The sequence below is a fragment of the Mauremys mutica genome, chromosome 8 (assembly GCF_020497125.1).
Source record: "Mauremys mutica isolate MM-2020 ecotype Southern chromosome 8, ASM2049712v1, whole genome shotgun sequence".
NCBI lineage: Eukaryota > Metazoa > Chordata > Testudines > Geoemydidae > Mauremys > Mauremys mutica.
In genome coordinates, this window is record NC_059079.1 from 42,814,973 (window position 1) to 42,836,133 (window position 21,161).

A 21,161-nucleotide genomic window follows, 5' to 3' on the forward strand; every position below is an offset into this window, starting at 1 on the left:
ATCATAAGATGACTCTTTCTCTCCCCTCTCTCAGTGGGACTGGGACTCATCAAGTGATCCTCCCCTCTTCCTCTAGCGGCTTGGCCCCTCCAATTCTGAGGCCAAGCCTGACTATGGGTAGGACTTTTAAAGGTACACAATGTTGGCGTACTTTTACTTCAATGGTAAAGTTTCCAAGACCTTTGACTATAAACTCTTTTGGCCAAGGACCATCTTGTCATTATATGTGCATATGGAGCCCAGCACAATGGGGACCTAATCTTAATAAGAGACCCTAACCATTACTGCTGTTGTGATACTTTACTAGGAAAGCACTCTTCCACATGCCTCTATAAATAGCAGAATCATCTTGTACACCAAAATAATACGACCCAAAACATATGTCTTCTGCTCCCTTCACACAAGGGACTGTTACTGCTGCTTTAAGGAAGGTTTCCAGAGATATTTTGAACCTTTGGGAGCACACATATCATCTATCTGCTAGACACAAAAGACAAATATGGGGAATTAAACAGATAACTTTACTGTGCAATACAATTTCATTTCTCATCCTTCACTTCACAGAGCATAATGCATTTCTCACACAACTGTACTCACGGATGATCCCAACAAAGCCTCTTTCTTTGAATCCATTCCTGTTCTCTTGTACTTTGTCACATAAAGTACTGTAGATTCTTTCAGTACACTACCCAGCAATCTTCTTAGCCTCACAAAGTGAGGAATGATATTGTATAGCTGATTCTCACACCATATATGAAAGGAACATAAACTTCAGCAGAAATAGAAGCAAACTTACTTCAGTCATTAAAAATGTTGACTTGAACTGAATTGCTGCAATAAGTGGACAAAATCTGAAAAAGCTACAGTATAAGTACTCCCTAATACCAATTGTAGGTGAATGGTTACATTTCCTAGACCACTGCTAGAGTTATAGTAGATGCTCTGGAAATTTATACCTAGGTAGGTATTAAATTGTACAGTTCTAAACGCTTTAGTCTACACATGATACAGGTACTCTGTTTCATAGTGTGTGCATTTGGTTACATCAGTTGTAACCCTATCTCTAACACAGCCAGGTGAGTACAAGCGCAGCTTCTCAATAAGTGTAACCATATACCTTACTATTTAATATTCCTGTTCCATTCAGTTATGGTTCATTGGTTTAAAAAGGCCCTGCAACACAGCAAACAAACATTTTCTAGTTCTTGGTGGGGTCAGCAAATTAGATATATTGGTTATTCAAAGCCATAAATGCATTATTTCTTTTTTGTTTTGTAGATTTCATTTATTTTATATATTAAAATATATAAAGTGTTTCTAATTTTTTTTTAAATTTATATTATCATCTCATTCTTACGGTGACCCAAGACCAGGAACAAATGTTTGTGGGGGTGCCTAGATTAGCATTTATAATAATTTTAATTAAGAAATACAAAAAAAAATTGAGTAACAGCAGGACCAAAAACTCTAGCCAAGGCAAGGCTCTGGAGGTTTGGAGTCAGCAGAAGGAGGAAAGATTATAAATGTCATAGGACTAGTCTACACTGGGAATTAACATCAGCATAGCCAGTCTCTCAAGGGTGTGAAAAATCTACACCTATGAGATGTAGCTATGCCAATCTAACCCCTGGTGTAGAAAGCCCTAGGTTGATAGACAAATTCTTCCTTCAACCTAGCTATCTGTTCTCAGCCCTGCTCTATACTACAATTTTATGTCGATATAACTATGTCGCTCAGGGCCCGTGGGAAAAATCCACACCCATGAGCGACACAATTATACCAACGTAACTCCCAGTGTAGACAGTGCTGTGTCAACAGGAGGGCTTCTCTCCTTGATATAGCTATCGTGTCTCAGGATGGTGGCATACCTTTGCCAACAGAAGACACTCTCCCCATCTACACAGGTAGCTTAAGCATCTTCAATGATGCAGCTTTGTCCCCAGGGGCGGCTCTAGGTTTTTGGCCGCCCCAAGCAGTCATGCCCGGGAGGCGCCCCCGAGCCGCGGGAGCAGCGGACCTCCCGCGGGCATGACTGCAGAGGGTCCACTGGTCGCGCGGCTTGGCTGGACCTCCCGCAGCTGCGGGCGGTTCGCAGGTCCGGCGGCTCCGGTTGAGCTGCCGCAGGCATGCCTGCGGGAGGTCCAGCCAAGCCGCGGGACCAGCGAACCGTCCGCAGTCATGCCTGCGGGAGGTCCACTGGAGCCGCCGGCCGAGCGTCCCCTCCGCAGTCATGCCTGCGGCAGGTCCGCTGCTCCCGGGGCTCCGGTGGACCTCCCGCAGGCATGACTGCGGCAGGTCCGCCGGCCCAGCCTGCCGCCCCCCCGGGAAAGGGCCGCCCCAGGCAGGGGCTTGCCCCGCTGGGCTCTGGAGCCGGCCCTGTTTGTCCCTACAGTAGACAACTCCTCAGAGAGGTGGATTAACTGCAGCAACAGAACACCTCCTATTGGCATAGGAAGCAGCTACATTGAAGGCTACAGCAGTGCAGCAAATCCTCCTCCCCAGAGGGAGAGACATGGGGCCTAAATGACCCCCCAGCAAGCTCCTACCCAGAGCGTGGATCGGGACCGCTCCTCCCAAATCCACTCAGGAACGGGGTCTTCCACTCAGCCCTTCCTCCCCCACTGAGGGAATCTCCCCACTCCAACCCCTCCCACTTGCCTCCTAGCCTCACAACGAGACGTCTCTCCCTCCCCACCGCACACTGACCCTGATCCCCACGTGACCTCCCGTCCTAGAACAGGATCACACTGCCCACTCAAACCCCAGCCTCTCATTGGCCAGCGTGAATGATGCAGGGCTCCGCTGGGCGAGAGAGAACTGAGGGAACCCGTACGCACGCGCAGAATGTGCCAGTGGCGGAAGTGGGGAGAGCCGTTGGGTTTCCCTGTCACAGGGGGAGGGAGACGATATTGGTGTAAGAGCCGCAGCGAGCAGGGCGCCGGCTATTGGCGGGTTCGAAGTGTGGGGTGCGCGGGGGGCGGGGCAGCGTCGGTCTCTCCCCTCCCTTCTCGCGCTGCGGCGGCGGGCGATCCAGGGCTGGTCCATCAGCGAGGTGGGCGGGGGGTGCTGCGGGGGTGCGAGGCGAGCGATCGATCGGACCAGAGGGAGGCCGGCGGCTGCAGGCGGCCCCGGGGCTGAGGTGAGGTCCGGCCCGGCCTGAGGCAGGCGGGAGAGGGGGCCGCATTCGGCAGAGCGGCCGTACGGGTGAGGGAGGGGGCAGGCCGGGGACGTTGCTGGGGCAATGTGGTGGTGTCGTCGCGTAGAGGGCAGGACTATATCGACTGAGGAGGCAGCGATATTGGGGGCGCCAGAGGCGCGGTGGGTGACTGAGGGGTAACTCGCTGAAGGCGAGGGCAGCTGTGGGGTTTGGCTGGGGGGGGCGTTGACCCGTGGGGGGATCGATCAGGGAAAGGTGACGAGTTGTTTCTTGTGATGTACGCTGCCTCCCAATATACTGATGTTCGTGCCGGGGGTTGTGCTCATGGGGGCTACTGTTCCCTCGGGGGTTTTCTCCAAGCCCAGCGAGCTGATGATGCTCCTTGCCTCGCTGAGAGAAGCATGCTGGGCTGTTGCTCCCAAAGACATAATTGCAGTTAACTTCGCTGCACCAACCTTGCAGTTTTGCATCAGTCCTTTCCCAATCGCAACATGAAATCAAACACTGCTTTAGTGGCTGATGAAGAGTCCTCTGTAGTGCAAAGAGATAAAGTGTCAAGGCAAAGCAATTTGGGGCTTTAAAATGATGATTGTGCTTACTAGCCCTGCAGTGTCACTTGAATAATTTAACCCGTGAAATGTCTTGTTTGTTGGCTGTGTCTGACTTACAATAAATGTGAAAAAATGATAGTGTTTATTCCCAAATCCAAAGGATAGTGCAGTTGTTTTTAAAGTGCTTTCAGTGTTTTGTGCAGTTGTTTAATATTATATTCTGCTTTACAAAACTATAGCAGCAATCAATTTCTTATAGACCCCAAAACAAACACAGCAAGGGCTTATTGTAGTTCCATTTCTTGGGAGGGGAAAATAGTCATTTGCTGTCACCAAACCAACCCTTTTAAAAAAATAATCTTTGAGGGATTCATTTCTTGATTTCTCCAGTGTGAGACAATAACATGACGACATCACATTAAACATCTTCAGTCCTTACTCTTACAGACTGTTTCAATGATAAATAGTCATTAGGTCAGGGGAGAAATGAAACAACCAAGATTGTTATTAAATACATCATAAAACTAAAGAGAAGGGAACTATATGAAACAAATTTAAAAACTACATAAGGAGCAAAGTCCATAAACATATTTTAATAAATAGAAATGGCAGCTTATACTAGTTCAGGTTGTAGCATATATCTCTGACCTAGTCCCTCGCCTCTTAAAAAGGAGATACAGGTACTTGGGAATCCTTGCTTTTTTTTTTTACTCTTCTTTACCACTTTGGCAATGTAGAGCCAACTTAGACTCCCACCTTCAAGTTGCAGCCCTCGTTTTCTTAGAGGTTTCCAGCTCCTGACTGTTAGCTTCTAGCCCCCAAAGATGCATAGATCACGTGTCTTGGGGTTGCCACGGAGAGCCAGGCAACCATTTCAGAATTCTGATGGACCTGCCAACTCTTACATCACAAAAAGGACAGTATAAGATTACCCTAATCTAAAAAATTGGTAAGGAAACATGTTGTGCACACTCTGGCCTTCTCATGTCTCCTTTGATCCTTAGGCTTCTCCTCTTATGTATCTCTATGGTAGTCCTTTGCCGAACACCTCACTGGGAGAGGACACCACTACCTGTAGGTTCCAGAAACATCTTTTGTATTTCTCCTTAAAGAGAAGGCTTCCACTCTCTCCAGTGGTACTGCGTGCTACACCCACACATCGGTATTCTTAAAAACAAGATCTATTAAATATAGAGAATCAGGTACAAATAAACAGTTCATAGAATCATAGAACTGGAAGGGACCTCGAGAGATCATCTAGTCCAGTCCCCTGCACTCAAGGCAGGACTAAGTATTATCTAGACCAGTGTTTCCCAAACTTGGGATACTGCTTGTGTAGGAAAAGCCCCTGGAGGGCCGGGCCGGTTTGTTTAACTGCCACGTCCGCAGGTCTGGTCGATAGCGGCTCCCACTGGCTGTGGTTCGCTGCTGCAGGCCCATGGGAGCTGCTGGAGGCGGCGGTGCAGCAGCAAACCGTGGCCAGTGGGAACTGTGATCGGCCAGACCTGTGGACACGGCAGGTAAACAAACTGGCCCGGCCTGCCAGGGGCTTTCCCTATGCAAGCGGCGTCCCAAATTTGGGAAACACTGATCTAGACCATCCCTGACGGTTGGACAAACACCTTACTCTTAAAAATCCCCAATGATGGCGATTCCACAACCTCCCTAGGCAATTTATTTCAGTGCTTAAACACTCTGACAGGAAGTTTTTCCTAATGTCCAACCTAAACCGCCCTTGCTGCAATTTAAGCCCATTGCTTCTTGTCCTAGCCTCAGAGGTGTTAAGAACAATAACAGAGGTTAAGAAGAATGAAATATGTTAGGTAAAAACTTTGCAAATGCCCAAACAGGCTTCTCTTAGCTTCATTACAGAGAAGAAAAGAATCTACACGCCTAAAAAGCAGGTCTCATCTCATGCACTCCTCCTCACACTCCAGTCAGAGTTACAGCTTCTTGCTGCTGTGTCCAGAATGATCTCTAGTGTCAGTCTTGAACCTACTTATTATTTCCTGTTGATCCAGTACAGCACACCCCATTTTCTTAACTAGTTTTTTTCCAGATCTGCATCACACAGTAGAAGTTTGGGAATGCAGCTGCCCCCACCCTTCAGGAAATGGCCTACTGCGGAGAAGATAGCCCTCTTCAGATGATTACTACTTGTGTTTAAAATGCTTCACTACTGATCTCTAGTACAGCTTTCCACAGATCCCTGTGTCTGGCTGCATCCAGTTTATCCTTTCTTTTTCTTAAACATTTTGTTTCAATTTTCCTTTGCCATGAAATATAAATTATGGATAGACTCTAGGCCCTCTCTCACAATATTTTTCCTTTTTAGTCAATTTTACTTTGTGCACTTGACAGCAGTTGTGGTTCAGCCAGTTTCATTCTTTCCTCTATATAATCCTGTAGGCCCTGATCCTAAAATCACACATATATTTATCTTTAAGTACCTGAATAGCATAAGTGTTCTTAATCGGACTACTTGTATTCTTAAAATGAAGCATGTGTAAATAAATATTTGCCAGACTGGTACCTTTGTCATTTTTTTCTTTGCTGGAAAGATGATTGTAAACATAAAAATTCCTGACAAAACTTCTAAAGAAAAATAAAATTCAGGCTATATTACTTAAAATTTGCTTTAATTTCTTTTAAAAAGTTCAAGTTCAGTGTTACTGCTAAGGGATGCTATCTTTCAGAAATAAATGTGATTTTTAAATTGACATTTACCTATTATTCTTATGAGTAACACAGGAATCCTATAAATGAAATATTAGAGACAGTATTTCTGAGGTGTTTTTCCTGTTTTTCTCTGTGCATTTGACACTACTTCTACATTTGTGTGTACTATTTTCTCTGTATAGTCATTTTATTTATGAAAGACCTATATAAACAGGAAGAAAATATTTAAAAAAGATGAAATCCCACAAAAACTTGGGAACAGGTGTAATATCTGAAAAAATATATATATATTTTTTCAACTGATTGGCTTGATGGTGTCCCTCCCTTACAAACCAGTGTTTGTTTTTTTTGTTTTGTTTTCCAGTTTTTCCTTTTAGTAGATAAACTTGTAAGTAATAGTAGTGGCAGAATATAGTTTTATTTCCTGTTTTTGTTCTAAATTAGTACCCTTTAAGTTTCTGGGTTCTAAGGGTCCAGATTTCCAGCATATAAAATCTGAATACTGACAATATTTTGCTTAATCATACAATATCAGGGTTGGAAGGGACCTCAGGAGGTCATCTAGTCCAACCCCCTGCTCAAAGCAGGACCAATCCCCAGACAGATTTTTGCCCTAGATCCCTATATGGCCCCCTCAAGGATTGAACTCACAACCCTGGGTTTAGCAGGCCAATGCTCAAACCACTGAGCTATTCCTCCCTCCATAACAGCATTATGGAAGCTGTTTTGTTGCTGGCTTGGTAAATCTAAGGGTATGTCTACACTACGGGATTATTCCGATTTTACATAAACTGGTTTTTTAAAACAGATTGTATAAAGTCGAGTGCACGCGGCCACACTAAGCACATTAATTCGGCGGTGTGCGTCCATGTAGCGAGGCTAGCGTCGATTTCTGGAGAGTTGCACTGTGGGTAGCTATCCTGTAGCTATCCCATAGTTCCCGCAGTCTCCCCCGCCCATTGGAATTCTGGATTTAGATCCCAATGCATGATGGGGCAAAAACAGTGTCGCGGGTGATTCTGGGTAAATGTCGTCACTCAATCCTTCCTCTGTGAAAGCAACGGCAGACAATCACTTCGCGCCCTTTTTCACCTGGATTGCCCTGGCAGACGCCATAGCATGGCAACCATGGAGCCTGTTTTGCCTTTTGTCACTGTCACCGTATGTGTACTGGATGCTGCTGACAGACGTGGTACTGCAGTGCTACACAGCAGCATTAATTTGCCTTTGCAAGGTAGCAGAGACGATTACCATCCCTATTGCACCGTCTGCCATTGTAAATTGGCGATGAGATGATGGTTATCAGTCATTTTGCACCATTTGCATTTGGAAATGGGCGATGACGGTTATCAATCCTTTTGTACCATCTGCTGCTGTCATGGGTGCTCCTGGCTGGCCTCACTGAGGTCGGCCGAGGGTGCATGGACAAAAATGGGAATGATTCCGTGGGTCATTCCCTTCTTTACATTTTGTGTAAAAATAGTCAGTCCTGCCTAGAATATGGGGCAAGTGTACTAGAGAACCAGAGAGCACAGCCGCTCCATGTCAGAGCCCCAGAGATCCCGCAGAAATGATGAGCTGCATGCCATTCTAGGGGGTGCCCCTGCAACAACCCCACCTGTTGCTTCCCTCCTCCCCCAACCCTCCTGGGCTACCGTGGCAGTGTCCCCCCATTTGTGTGATGAAGTAATAAAGAATGCAGGAATAAGAAACACTGACTTTTAGTGAGATAAAATGAGGGGGAGGCAGCCTCCAGCTGCTATGATAGTCCAGGCAGGACATTAAAGGGTAGGGGGGGAGAGGAGCGCAGCCTTCCGCTGCTATGATAGTCCAGGCAGGACATTAAAGGGTAGGGGGGGAGAGGAGCGCAGCCTTCCGCTGCTATGATAGTCCAGGCAGTACAGAATCTTTTCTTTAGACATGAAATGGGGGGCTAATGGAGCTCAGTCTCCAGCTGCTATGATGAGGACGGTTACCAAGCCTTTTGTACCATCTGCTGGGAATGACCGGGAGTCATTCCCATTTTTATCCAGGCGCCCCCGGCCGACCTCACCAAGGCCAGCCCGGAGCACTCACGGGCTGATAATGACGATGGATACCAGTCATTTTGCACCGTCTGCCACCGGGAAGGGGATGCTGGCATTCAGCGCTGCAGCACCCCGTCTACCAGTGGCATGCAGTAGACATAGGGTGAGATTGAAAAAGGGCGAGAAACGATTTTTTTCCCTTTTCTTTCGGGGGTGTGTGCGTGTGAAGGGTGTAAATTGACGACATACACCCTGAAACACCCGGGAAAATGGTTTTGACCCTTCAGGCATTTGGAGCTCAGCCAAGAATGCAAATGCTTTTTGGAGACTGCGGGGACTGTGGGATAGCTGGAGTCCTCAGTACCCCCTCCCTCCACGAGCATCCATTTGATTCTCTGGCTTTCCGTTACGCTTGTCACACAGCAATGTGCTGTGGCCTATGTCTATATAGCCTGGAGATTTTTTCAAATGCTTTGTCATTTTGTCTTCTGTAACGGAGCTCTGATAGAACAGATTTGTCTCCCCATACGGCGATCAGATCCAGTATCTCCCGTATGGTCCATGCTGGAGCTCTTTTTGGATTTGGGACCCCCCGTGCTGATCAGAGCTCCACGCTGGGCAAACAGGAAATGAAATTCAAAAGTTCGCGGGGCTTTTCCTGTCTACCTGGCCCGTGCAGCCGAGTTTAGATTGCTTTCCAGAACGGTCACAATGGTGCACTGTGGGATACCGCCCGGAGGCCAATACCGTCGATTTGCAGCCACACTAACCCTAATCCGACATGACAATACCGATTTCAGCGCTACTCCCCTCGTCGGGGAGGAGTACAGAAATCGGTTTAAAGAGCCCTTTATATTGATATAAAGGGCTTTGTTGTGTGGACGGGTGCAGGGTTAAATCGGTTTAACGCTGCTAAATTTGGTTTAAACGCGTAGTGTAGACCAGGCCTAAGTATCAGAATAACCACTAGTTTTGGGGATTGTCTGCCCTATTCTTTGCAGTTTGCCCTAACTGAGCAATCTCAGTGTGGCTCCCCTGGAACCCCAGTCACACCCACATTCCCTTAGTTTGCTGGGGCTGGGCAGAGTTTAGGCACTGTCCCAGGCTCTAGCCACACTCCAGATGGAGACTTCCTGTCTGATATCCCTCTTGGCAGAGGCAATGCCGTGGTCTAAATGCTTGCTGCCTGCTACCTGCTACTCCCACAACAAAAGCAAACCCATCTCTTCCCCTTTCTGGCCCTTGTGTCTGAGTCCTGAGTTTATGTCCCCTACCAACACCTAGATTCTTTGTTCTGCTGGTGATTTTGCATACTCCACTTTGTCAGCCCCCTGAAGAGAAATTTAGTCAAACTGGCTTTCCTGCTCAGGCAGCCTCCTTAGCACACCCATTGTCAGGTTAGAGCACAATCGTGAAGGTTAACAACTCCGTTTATTAGGTCTAGGAAAGACATGCTATAGTATTGTCAGCAAATGTTTGCTTCCATATCCACACAGAGGCATTCCATATTTCATATCACCCAGAATTTCATATCACCCAGAATTCATACGTTGTACATACAGATCCCCCATATGGTCATAGTGGTGTATGATACTGAATGAGAAGTCAGTGTTTATGTAGGAAAGCTTGTAGTTCATAAAGACAAAGGTCAGTTTATTACCCTTTCACATTAAAAGTGAGCATGTCTTATTTTTAAGATAGTCTGAAGTTTACTTTATATATGTATTCTTGATGTGCAGTTAACCACAACTTGATGCCATTCAATATTTACATAAGAGCAACCAATCATATCTTTAATCATAATTTTGGGGGCTGCTAATGTTCCAGTTTGTCAAGTCTCGATTTTCTTCATTTTTCTCCCTCTTTGCCAACCAAGGGGCCAATTGTTGCCAAATAGTAGGATAGTGATTTCACTTGATTCATTAGATACTGGACCAAGACTAACTAATTTAACACAGGCTGCCAAACAGATGGCACCAATTTTAGGTCACTACTGACCTTGGTTGAAACTGCAATATAGATCTCAGATTCCTAGACTTTAAGGCCAGAAGGGACCATCACGTTCATCTAGTCCAGGGATCTCAAACCCAAATCACCACGAGGGTCACATGAGGACTAGTACATTGGCCTGAGGGCTGCATCACTGACACCTTCTCATACAAAGATAAAAAAGCCCCCCACCTCTGTCCCCCCCTCCACCCCTTCCATGAAGCCCCACCCATGCCCCACCTCTTCCCACCCCTTCCCTGTCCCTATTCCAACCCCTTCCCCAAATCCCTGACCCACCTCCTCTCCGCCTCCTCCCCTGAGCGCACATAAAGGCTGTTTCCGCTCAACCAAAATATCCTACTCTTGCTTAAGCTGATCAAGCTTTGAAAACTTATTTTGGCATATTTGGGTGAGAACTGGTTAAAATTCCCCTTCTGTTGCTTCTGTTTGGGCCAAAATCTAGTTTTGCTTTATCACTAGTGCCAGAGGAAAGAAAATACCAGCGCCTACTTACTGTATTAAGTAACCTTTACAGCTGTTCAGTATGATGTGAGAATCCTGAGGTATACTTCACTTGATCACCTTCAGCTCTAATGTTCCAGTGTTATGTTAATATATGGATGTTCTCAGAACAACTTTGGAGTACTTCTGAGGAGTTTGGTAGCTGATCAAGTGACTTGATGTGTGTGTCTGAATTTGAACTAATGGATCTGGCCCTCTACCACCTTGGAAAGATTGAGACAGACTTGGTCTCCGAACTTGATCTCCTACAACACTTATCTACATTTCTCTTCATACAGCTGCAAAAGCATTCCTCTATCAACTGTGTGTTATAGCTGGATGAGCAGTGGCATATTACCTTAACTATTGGTTTTTTTGTTTTTTTTTTATGGGAAGCTGTTTAACACTTCTGGCAGCTCAGCCTAGACAACTGTTAACAACAGTTTGTGTCCTAACACTTAACTCTGATCATGTTTGGAGAATATGGTTCTTTCTCACAGTTTGGGTGGTACCCATAAAAGTAGATGCATACGTACAATGAAGTTTATGTGCATGGCTTATGAACCTTCAACTAGTATTATGTTCTGAAAAAAGACCCTACTTATAGCCATGTACATTTTTTAAAAGTTTCTCAAAATCCTTTTTGGCTGTCTTCTATTTACTGCATTCTGCTCCTCTCAGTACCTACAGTGTGTTATGCTGCCTTTTTGTTTTGTTCTAATGCTCCAGGGTTTCTCCATCTGATCTTGCAAGCAAGGGTTTATTATAGGAGAGGACAGATGATCCTATTGTGACCAAGCAGTATTTATACAGTAATGAATACTAGAATTAATCTGATATATCAGATGGAAGGGGGAATGGAGGCAGAATGCAGGCCAACCTATCACTTTGCTCTACAAGGAGGCCATGCGGGAAAGAAATTAGGCACTTTGTGGACAGATGTGCATCTGCTTCCCCAACATCATTGGAGTACACAGTTATTGAAAGCAAAGTATAATTCAGCTGCATAATGAACTGTTTCATACATAGCTCAAGTATTATTTATTATTTGCATAATCATAGTGGCTAGGAGCCCCAGTCAAGGACCAAGACCCTGTTGTATGTACAAACGCAGAACAAAAAGACAATCCCTGCCCAAAAGAGCTTAGAATCTAAGTATAAGAAAAGAAACAACAGATGGATGCCGACAGGCAGGCTCAGGTGGAGTGGGGGGGATACACAAGGAAACAGACTCCCTCACCCTCATTTATGGCAAGGCAGTTTAAATGTTATTTTGTAAATAAATAAATTTAAGTAAATTAGCATTAGTGATCTTGTGGAAAGCAAATAATTCCTGAACACTTTCACTCACTTTAGTACATGTTCATCCTGTCCTTGCTAGTTCACCCTGTTCAACTGACAGTCCACAGTTTTGAAAAGATTAACCTCCTTTCCAGTGTAGTTTTTATTTTTCTCATTCCACCATAATATGCTGTTGTTAACTTGGGAATGATGGATATAGTGATATGCCGGTCAGTGTAGGTGGCAATAAACTGCTGTGGGTCATTCTAACTGTACATGATATCCAGTGTCTGTCAAAGTTGTATGTCTAAACTCTCATTCCTGAAGGTTAAGAATGGCATTTGCTGGTACAGTAATTAGTTCTCTTTGCCTTGAATTGAATGTTTCTCTAGATCAACTATGTAACTCTTCACGAAGACGTAATGTGCAATCTTGCCTTAATTTGTATATACGTATCACTGCTAAAGAGGAATACAACACTAATCACCTGTTTATCAACTTATGGAAATCAAAATATATGTTCTTTTGCCCCTCTTTTCTAGAGGACCCAAATAGTGTAGAATTCTCTCTCATTTTCCCTTTAAAAAGTAAGAGTAAAGTTGGGGCCTAAGCAGATTTATTAGATTCCCCTTTGAAGAAGAAATGCCATGCTTTAAGAAGGAGCTGAACTAAGTAGAGTATTGATCTGCATATTTTTTGGGTAATATGCAGTGTTACTTCTGATCCACCCTGGACGATCTTGGCACAGAAATAATCAACGTTTCATGCTGGTCTCTCCCCATCTGCCGTTCTTTGACATCATTTAACATGCTCCATTTCCCAAATTGAGGGTACTAAATAGTTTTCCTGTTTGGATAAGAGAGGCTTGAAATCTGTCCAGAGACACTTGGAGGACAGGATTACTTTTCTTGTTTGTTGGGATAATATTCAAACTTTGAGGTTAGATCTTGGTAACAAAACTCACCAAATGGTTGGTTGGAGTAGTGATATAATTTGAGTTGTTCTTAAAATATTGAATGCAGTCTTTAAAATAGGAGTAGTAAAAGCATGTCATTCAGCTTGTCTTACCTTGGGGGTTGTTCAGTTTCCATGGTGCTGAAGCAAACTTTAAAATTGCAAATGCAGTCCCTACTTGTGTGAGGTTTATGAAGAATACTGTCTACAGAGTGTTGGCTTTCAACCCAGGAGTATATTTATAGATCGGATTGGTCTGGCCAAACCAAAAATGAGAGAATCCCAGTGGTTTGATGTAAAAAAAAATTTTTAATAAGAGGAATAAATCCTCAGTTATGCATGCTTTGTTACTTCACCAAAAACAAACCAACCAACCTCTCCTCCCCCCTGCACCAAAATACCAATGGGTGATGGAGAAGTAATTCTTGTTGTGTTTTTTAATCCGTTTCAGTTTGCTAACTAGACTTATTGTAAAGAATGTAAAATGGTATACTGCTGGCATTTCTCATTGTATTCCTTTCTTACTTTGTGGTAGTGTCGTATTGTCATACTTAAGCACTTAAACAGATGCTTTGCATATAAGAACATAAGAACGGCCATACTGGTTCAGACCAACGTTCCATCTAGCCCAATATCCTGTCTTCCAACAATGGCCAGTGCCAGGTGCTTCAGAGGGAACGAACAGAACAGCTAATCAAGTGATCCATCCGCTGTCCTCCATTCCCAGCTTCTGGCAAACAGAGGCTAGGGCCACCATCCCTGCACATCCTGACTAATAGCCATTGATGGACCTATCATCCATGAACTTATCTGGTTCTTTTTTGAACCCTGTTACAGTCTTAATCTTCACAACATCCTCTGGCAAGGAGTTAGTTCCACAGGTTGACTGTGTGTTGTGTGAAGAAATACTTCCCTTTGCTTGTTTTAAACCTGCTGCCTATTCATTTCATTTGGCGACCCCTGGTTCTTGTGTTATGAGAAGGAGTAAATAACTCTTCTTTATTTGCTTTCTCCACACCTGTCATGATTTTATAGACCTCTATCATATCCCCCCCTTAGTCATCTCTTTTCCAAGCTGAAAAGTCCCAGTCTTATTAATTTCTCCTCATACGAAAGCTGTTCCATACATTTAATAATTTTTGTTGCCCTTTTCTGAACCTTTTCCAATTCCAATATATCTTTTTTTAAAATGAGGCAACCACATCTACACGCAGTATTCAAGATGTGGGCATACCATGGATTTTTATAGCTGCAATATATTTTCTGTCTTATTTTCTCTCTCTTAATGATTCCCACCATTCTATTAGCTTTTTTGACTGCCACTGCACATTGAGTGGATGTTTTCAGACAACTATCCACAGTGACTCCAAGATCCTTCTTGAGCGGTAACAGCTAATTTAGACCCCATCATTTTATATGTATAGTTGGGATTATGTTTTCCCATATGCATCGCTTTCCATTTATCAATGTATTTGTGGTTACTACTTGTCCTCTTGGCTACGCCCAGTTCTCTGCACTAACTTGTTCATAGGATAATAAAGAGCTACAAAAGTAGTTAGCTGACTCTAACCTAAACATTAATTGTCGTAATACTGTATGTAAAGAGCAGTTCTGCGCTGAAAAGTTACTCTGTAATAAAGACATTGTGAGGTTCATCTTTGATCCTCACAATGACTTCTATATTAAATATGCTTAATTAACAAGTAATAAGATGGCTCTTAGAACTACCAGTTGTGTATATTCAGCCTTGGATCTGAGAGTTTGACTGGGTTCCTTCCATGTGGATTATTGTTATTAATAAAGGTTATACAGGCTAAATTGTGTCTTCAAAGAGTGTAGTTCTATGTTTTCAAGTCACTATATGGGCTGTAAATCTTGCCACATGCCTTAACCAAGCAATTTCAGTTAAATGTCTAACATTAGAGAATACTACAGATAAGACCCAATCCATCTCATTGCAGTAAATGTCAATGGAAATTGGATCAAGGTTATAATAAGGTTACCATACTTAAAATCATATGTAAACTTGGCAAAATTTAAGGCTCCATTCCGAGTGTACGTTAAGTGCACCATTCTCTTCAAGGTCCCTGAACTCTTCCTTTCCCACATCTTGTTTTGCAGTACCAGCTGAATACCGCTTTACTCCAGAAGCGATCCCATTGTTCCTAATCTTTTCCCATTGTAATTGGACTACCGTGTGAAATAGGGTATTAGTCAATGTGAGTAAAGTCAGATTCTGGCTCTAAATTTGGAGTATTAAATGAACTGAAAGGTTTTTCCCCCCCTCCCCCCCCATGACACTAACTCTCCAAAAAATTTTGGTATATATGCACACTTTATCCTTCCTACTTGGGTGTTGGTTTTAGACATTTCACAGAAATGAAAAGGAAGTAGTCCTTTAAGAACATTAAGTTTCTTTCTGACTAGAAGTGGTTTCTGAATCAGGAATTGCTTGTTTGTGAAGTGGATAAAATAACTTGATCTTGTTGTGTAGATAGGAGTATATTAATTAATGTTGAGGGTAGGTCATGTATGACTAATACTAAGAATAATACTTGGCACTTGCATAGCATTCTCTGTCATCAAAGTGCTGTACAAACATGAATCCTTAACAGGTAAGGGAGGGAGAAAAGGAAGCATTATCCAAAGTTGGTAAAATGAGTATGCAGAGGTTAAATGACTTGGTGTACAGCCAGTATTACAGTTTGCTAGTTCTTGGTTTCCAGTGCTTGTCCTCGGTCTCTTAGACCACTCTTCCTTTTGTGGGAGAGGGGAAGCTATAAAAGGAATGGTTTTGGCTCCCATACCTTGAATGAAATGGCACCTATACTTCAGCATCAGAGGTACATTCTGTATCTTTGATGGTGTGTTTTAAGCTATTTGTAATAGCCTTTGAACACCTATTCAAGAATAAAATCTTTCTTAATGGGGTGTGATGTCATATCCGTGAATTATGACAGTCCACTAATTAGTGGAAGGAGCCGACTTCCTTCGCTCCCCACTGGTCAGCCATTGAGGAAGGAGCAAGGGATGTTGGAACTGTAAGATGAAAAGGGAAGGCAGCTATGGGAGTGAGTTGATTGAGAATCAAATTAATGTATTAAAATTTTGTTTGTATTCATTATTTTTCTGTCAAAAATGATATTTTTAAATGTATTTTTTTAAAAGGGAGCTTATCTGTGGTGCAGCTACTACCTTTTTCCTTCTATTGGGAATCTCCACTGTTCTGTGGGCTGTCAGAAGACACTACTAACTAAATATAAGCACTTCAAAAGTCTGAAAAGTCCTGGATGCTGATAGGCTGTGAGGAGGTAAGAACTCAGAACTGTAATGCATCTTCATAGTGAGCTTTGTAAACTGGTTTTGGCTATTAATTTTGATATCTGCAGGTTCAGAAAAAACTACCTAGGATGAGGTGTAGGAATAGCTAATAACAATGTGCTTGCCTAGCCTTATTCTGTCAAGGTGCTTTGTTTCTATTCCCAGAGGGAAAAGGAGTTCAGGGATTCTTATACATCGGTGGACCTTTCTGAATTTTTTTTTTCAGGCCTATAATCATACACTGATGGAAATTTCTTGTGAAATGGCTGGTTGATGAAACCCCTGTTTTGTTCAAGGAATAGGTAGTCAAAGTTAACATATTCAAAGTGTTTGGGAATCTTAGGATGTCAGTCTTAGCTGAGGCGTATGTCTTTTCTTTCTGTTTTTGATTGTCTGCAGTGTTCCATAAAGTACATATATTATTTATTTTAAAAATGTGTCCATCTAAAGCTGTGGGTGATTGTGTTTAAAAAAAAAATGCTGGGGAAAAACATGCAAATTAAGATCAGTGTACAAAGCATTTACACTAGCAATAGTCTACATGTAGGTTGGGCTGATGGTCCACTGATAGCACAGTGCACCATGGGGCTGGGGCTTCTCTTCCATGTTTACAGTGGCTAGAAGCTCTGTGGAACCTGCTTTCTCACATCTGGGGCGGGGTATTATGTAGTTGTCTAGTAAACCTCTGTCCCGTCCCCTTTCCTTCAAGCAAATCTGAAAATAATAATTCATTAATCTCTGGAGAATTCTGCTTCCTACCTGTTTGCTGGAAGATTAGTTACCACAAAATGAGTCTCTTCACAGTTAGCCTGTTTGTTCTCAAGATATCTTTCACCCTGCAGACATTTGCTGCATGTGGATTTAAGCCAAGAGTTAGGAAGGATGATTATTATAAACAACAAAACAAAAATAATCATTAGACTTCAAATCAACACTGTCCCAATTTAAATCCCAAAAGGATCAGATCATTAGTAAAAGTACCTCTCTTATTCTCTCTCAACCTACCAGCTGAGGAGAGCAAACTTGGAACTGTTAAACTGGTGCACAGAAATTTATAGAAATGAAAATTCCAGGAGAAATCACATTTCCTTTCTTAGTGTGGTGTTTTCTTTTACCTGGACTCCATAAAGCTGTGCAGAACTGTACATAAGTTTAACAGAGACAAGGTGGGTGAGGTAATATCTTTTATTAGACTAGCTTCTGTTGCTGAAAGAGATGAGTTTTTGAGCGCCACAGAGAATCTCAAAAGCTTGTCTCTTTCACCAACACAAGTTGATCCAATAAAAGATTCTCTCTCTCTCTCTCTCTCTCTCATATATCCTCGGACTGACACAGCTACAACACCATCATAAATAACCTTGTCATGTCTAACCACCATGTGGCATTCTATATTAATGGTTCAGAAAATCTGTGTTTTCCCAACACATTATGAACCGCTGTTTGAGTCCCAGTCATGAAATATCAGAAATCAAGAATGAATAGTGGATATTATTTTTCTGCAAGTTACTATACAAACTATTTATATTACACTCAATATGATAATTTTGCTTCAAATGTACTGACCTATGTCTTTGGTTTAGTGAGCCCATTATCTGCTTCATGTATTGGGATGTGACTTATTAATTCAGGTGAACTTATTAAAAATATTTTGAAATTGAATCAAAAGCCAAAATCAAGCTTCTTTTAGTTCTGCTCTGTGTTCTTTGCACCATATTTTGTGGAATTTTGTGTGTGCACAGGTCTGAAAATCTGGGCCCATACTAACATCTAGATATATATATATTTTATAGTAACTCCTCATTTAACATTGTCCCACTTAACGTTGTTTCAATGTTACTTCCCTGCTCAATTAGGGAACATGCTTGTTTAAAGTTGTGCAATGCTCCCTTATAATGTCGTTTGGCTGCCTGCTTGTAAGATTCTGTGGAAGAGCAGCGACTTTACAAGGGAGCATTGCACAAATTCCGCTTCTCCGCCTCCTCCCCCTCCCTACTACCTCTTCTCCCACTGCCAAACAGCTGTTTGGCGCATGCTTAGGACTTTCTGGGAGGGAGGGGCAGGAGTGGGGAAGCGCTGTGTCTCCGCTCCACTCCACGCAGGGCTTCCCTGCTCCTGCCTCTCCCTCCCAAAAAGTCCTAAGCGCCGCCAAACAGCTGTTTAGCGGCGCTTAGGATTTTCTGGGAGGGAGAGAGGAGGAGTGGAGATGTGGGGCTTCCCTGCTCCTCCCCCTCCCTCCCAGCACTTCGCGCTTAGGACTTTCTGGGAGGGAGGGGCAGGAGCGGGGAAGCGCTGCGTCTCCGCTCTTCCCCCTCCCTCCCAGAAAGTCCTAAGTGCTGCCAAACAGCTGTTGGCAGTGCTTAGGACTTCTGGGAGGGAGGGCTGTGGCGTGCTCCGGAGAGGAGGCGGAGTGGGGGTGGGAAGAGGTGGGCCTGGAGTGGAGCAGGGACAGGAAGAGGTAGGCCTGGAGCATTCCTGGCAAAATCCGAGCCTGTTCTCCGGGGAAGCTGCCGCTGCTGCTGCAAAGGTGCTTCCTAGTGTCTTTGCCTGTAGCGGGCTGTGCCTGTGTGGGGTAAGCCAGGGGCACTTCCCAACCACAGTACAGTACTGTACAGTATATAGTATAATGCCTTTTGTCTGCCCCCCCCAAAAAAAATTTTTCCTTGGAACCTAACCCCCTGCATTTACATTAAATCTTACGGGACAATTGGATTTGTTTAACATTGTTTCACTTAAAGTTGCGTTTTTCAGGAACATAACTACAACATTAAGTGAGGAGTTACTGTATTACAGTCTTTGGTATGGTTTTATTTAACTTTAAATTCAGCAGTGCTTGCCAACGCTCCATTTTTAGATTATCTGCTTCAAGCCTGCCCTTTCTTTTTTTCCCCTCCCCATTGTTACAACCTGAAATATTCCATTTCTAGAGGAAAAAATTCTGTACTTAAATACATTTTTTTGCTTTGAAGAAAACAGTCTTGATTTAAGTGATCGTTAGACTGAAATTTTTGAAACAGAAACATTTCCATCATTCCATCATCTTATGACTGTTGGTCTTCCATATTCTGCTAATAAATTAGTCTAATAATAATCTTATCTGCTGAATCATTCCACTAAAAATTGTGTGGAAATGGTTCTCCTGGATATAGTTAGAGTAAATGCAATTGATTGTTCCCAATTAGCTAGTATCTGCTTTAAAAAGATTTTTTGGTTTTCTTTTGAGGTATATTTTCAGTAAGTACCTCTATTACTGCATAACTGTCTACACCAGACACATCAATCTGTTGTGCTATCCAAAAGATATCTCAGAACTGAAGAGATCTGTTAGAATCCACAGTTTACTGAAAATTTCACGGAGATGTCTACTTTATTCATATAAGTTTATATTGTCTCCTAGCCTGGGCAACTAAATCTTTGTGGTAGAAAATGCTGTATAGCATCAGAAACTCGAGTCTGGAAGATCTTGACAACCAGGTCAATTTATAACCTAGCAGACTTTTGGGAAAGAGCTGCATTTATTGTTATACTGTTCTCAGAGAATGTAGTATATACTACTGGTTAAAGTGGAGGATTGGTAGTCAGGAGACTTGGATCCTCTTTCTTGCTTTTCCTGGGACTTGCCTTATAACCTCACCCAAATCAGTTGGAGTCTGATTTTTTTCAGAGTTGCTAAATACACACAAGTCATTTGAAGTAAATGGAAGCTGGAAGTGTTCAGTGCCTCTGAAAATTAAGCCCTAAACCTCATTTTTCCCCCCGTATTATCTGTAGGGTAATACTTACACCTACCTTGCACCAAGCAAGCCCCAAACTTCTATGCCCCAATACTTAAATTTCAGTACAGTGCTGAGGAGGCAGAGGTGATCCTCCAGGAGAGTTCCCATCCTCCAATGACAGGTTCAATTGAAGTAACTTCTTTTTTCCACTCACTGCCCAGGTAGAAGTTAAAGATCTTGTGAAGGGAATAATGGGCATCAGATCAGCATTCTCTCTCAATAAAAAAGTTTGGTAAGACGTTCTTTTTGTTATGGAGCACATACTGGCTGCTACACTTGATTATACAATATTAAACATTGTACTAGCTATATCATAATCTTTGTTCAGGAAGAAATTCCATACTAATCCTAATTTTTCAGATGCTTTAAAACTTTTTGAAAAAATATCCATTGAGCTAAACCCTCATTCATTTATTCCATCTCAGATATGACTTTATGTGCAAGGTTGGTGTGGCGGAAATATGGTAAACCTTTGTTTGACTTGTATGTATGGCTTTTTTGTTTGTTTTGTATTTTAATTTCCAATAAGGCTTTCATCAGTGAAGGCACTCTTTCACACATTTGTGAGTGTAGTTTTGTTTGAAGTCATGGAAGAGTTAAACTCAAGTGACTTCTTTTTAAACTTCATACTTACTATGGACCTATTCCTTGGTGAAGACAGGTGTCATTGTCCTGCTTGAAGACGTTTTAGTTGAAAATACAGATAAGTATATATAAAGGGATACTGTATACTCACAATATCCACTTTTCTGTTACGTTTTTAATATTGAATAGCAAGATACAGTTCTCTAAGGGCTCACCTACACAATGCATAAAAGAAAAAATATCCCTCCTCTCCCCACCCCTCACTCCAAGAACCACACACCACGTCCGAGTCTCAGAGTCTGGGTCAACTGACTTGGGCTCGCAGCGTGGGACTAAAAATAGC

General features: G+C 43.0%; 2 protein-coding genes across 13 annotated transcripts in view; one reads left to right on the plus strand and one right to left on the minus strand.

Annotated features, from left to right (window-relative positions):
• The window catches only part of AKNAD1 (AKNA domain containing 1), a 33,378-nt gene extending 28,830 nt beyond the window's left edge, over positions 1–4,548 (minus strand). For 6 of the 9 annotated variants that reach the window (XM_045027277.1, XM_045027276.1, XM_045027274.1 and 3 more), the window contains exons 1-2: positions 4,465–4,547; positions 3,613–3,688 (exon numbers count right to left, since the gene is read on the minus strand). The gene's annotated coding sequence lies outside the window, so the exon portion shown is untranslated. Of the gene's footprint in view, positions 1–597; positions 731–2,546; positions 2,656–3,612; positions 3,689–4,464 lie in introns of those variants that run through there. The other 3 variants (XM_045027273.1, XM_045027271.1, XM_045027272.1) reach the window with 3 other exon arrangements.
• The window catches only part of GPSM2 (G protein signaling modulator 2), a 60,799-nt gene continuing 42,641 nt past the window's right edge, over positions 3,004–21,161 (plus strand). The window contains exons 1-3 of one of the 4 annotated variants that reach the window (XM_045027287.1): positions 3,004–3,144; positions 16,312–16,450; positions 20,395–20,465. The gene's annotated coding sequence lies outside the window, so the exon portion shown is untranslated. The remainder of the gene's footprint in view (positions 3,145–16,311; positions 16,451–20,394; positions 20,466–21,161) is intronic. The other 3 variants (XM_045027283.1, XM_045027284.1, XM_045027285.1) reach the window with 3 other exon arrangements.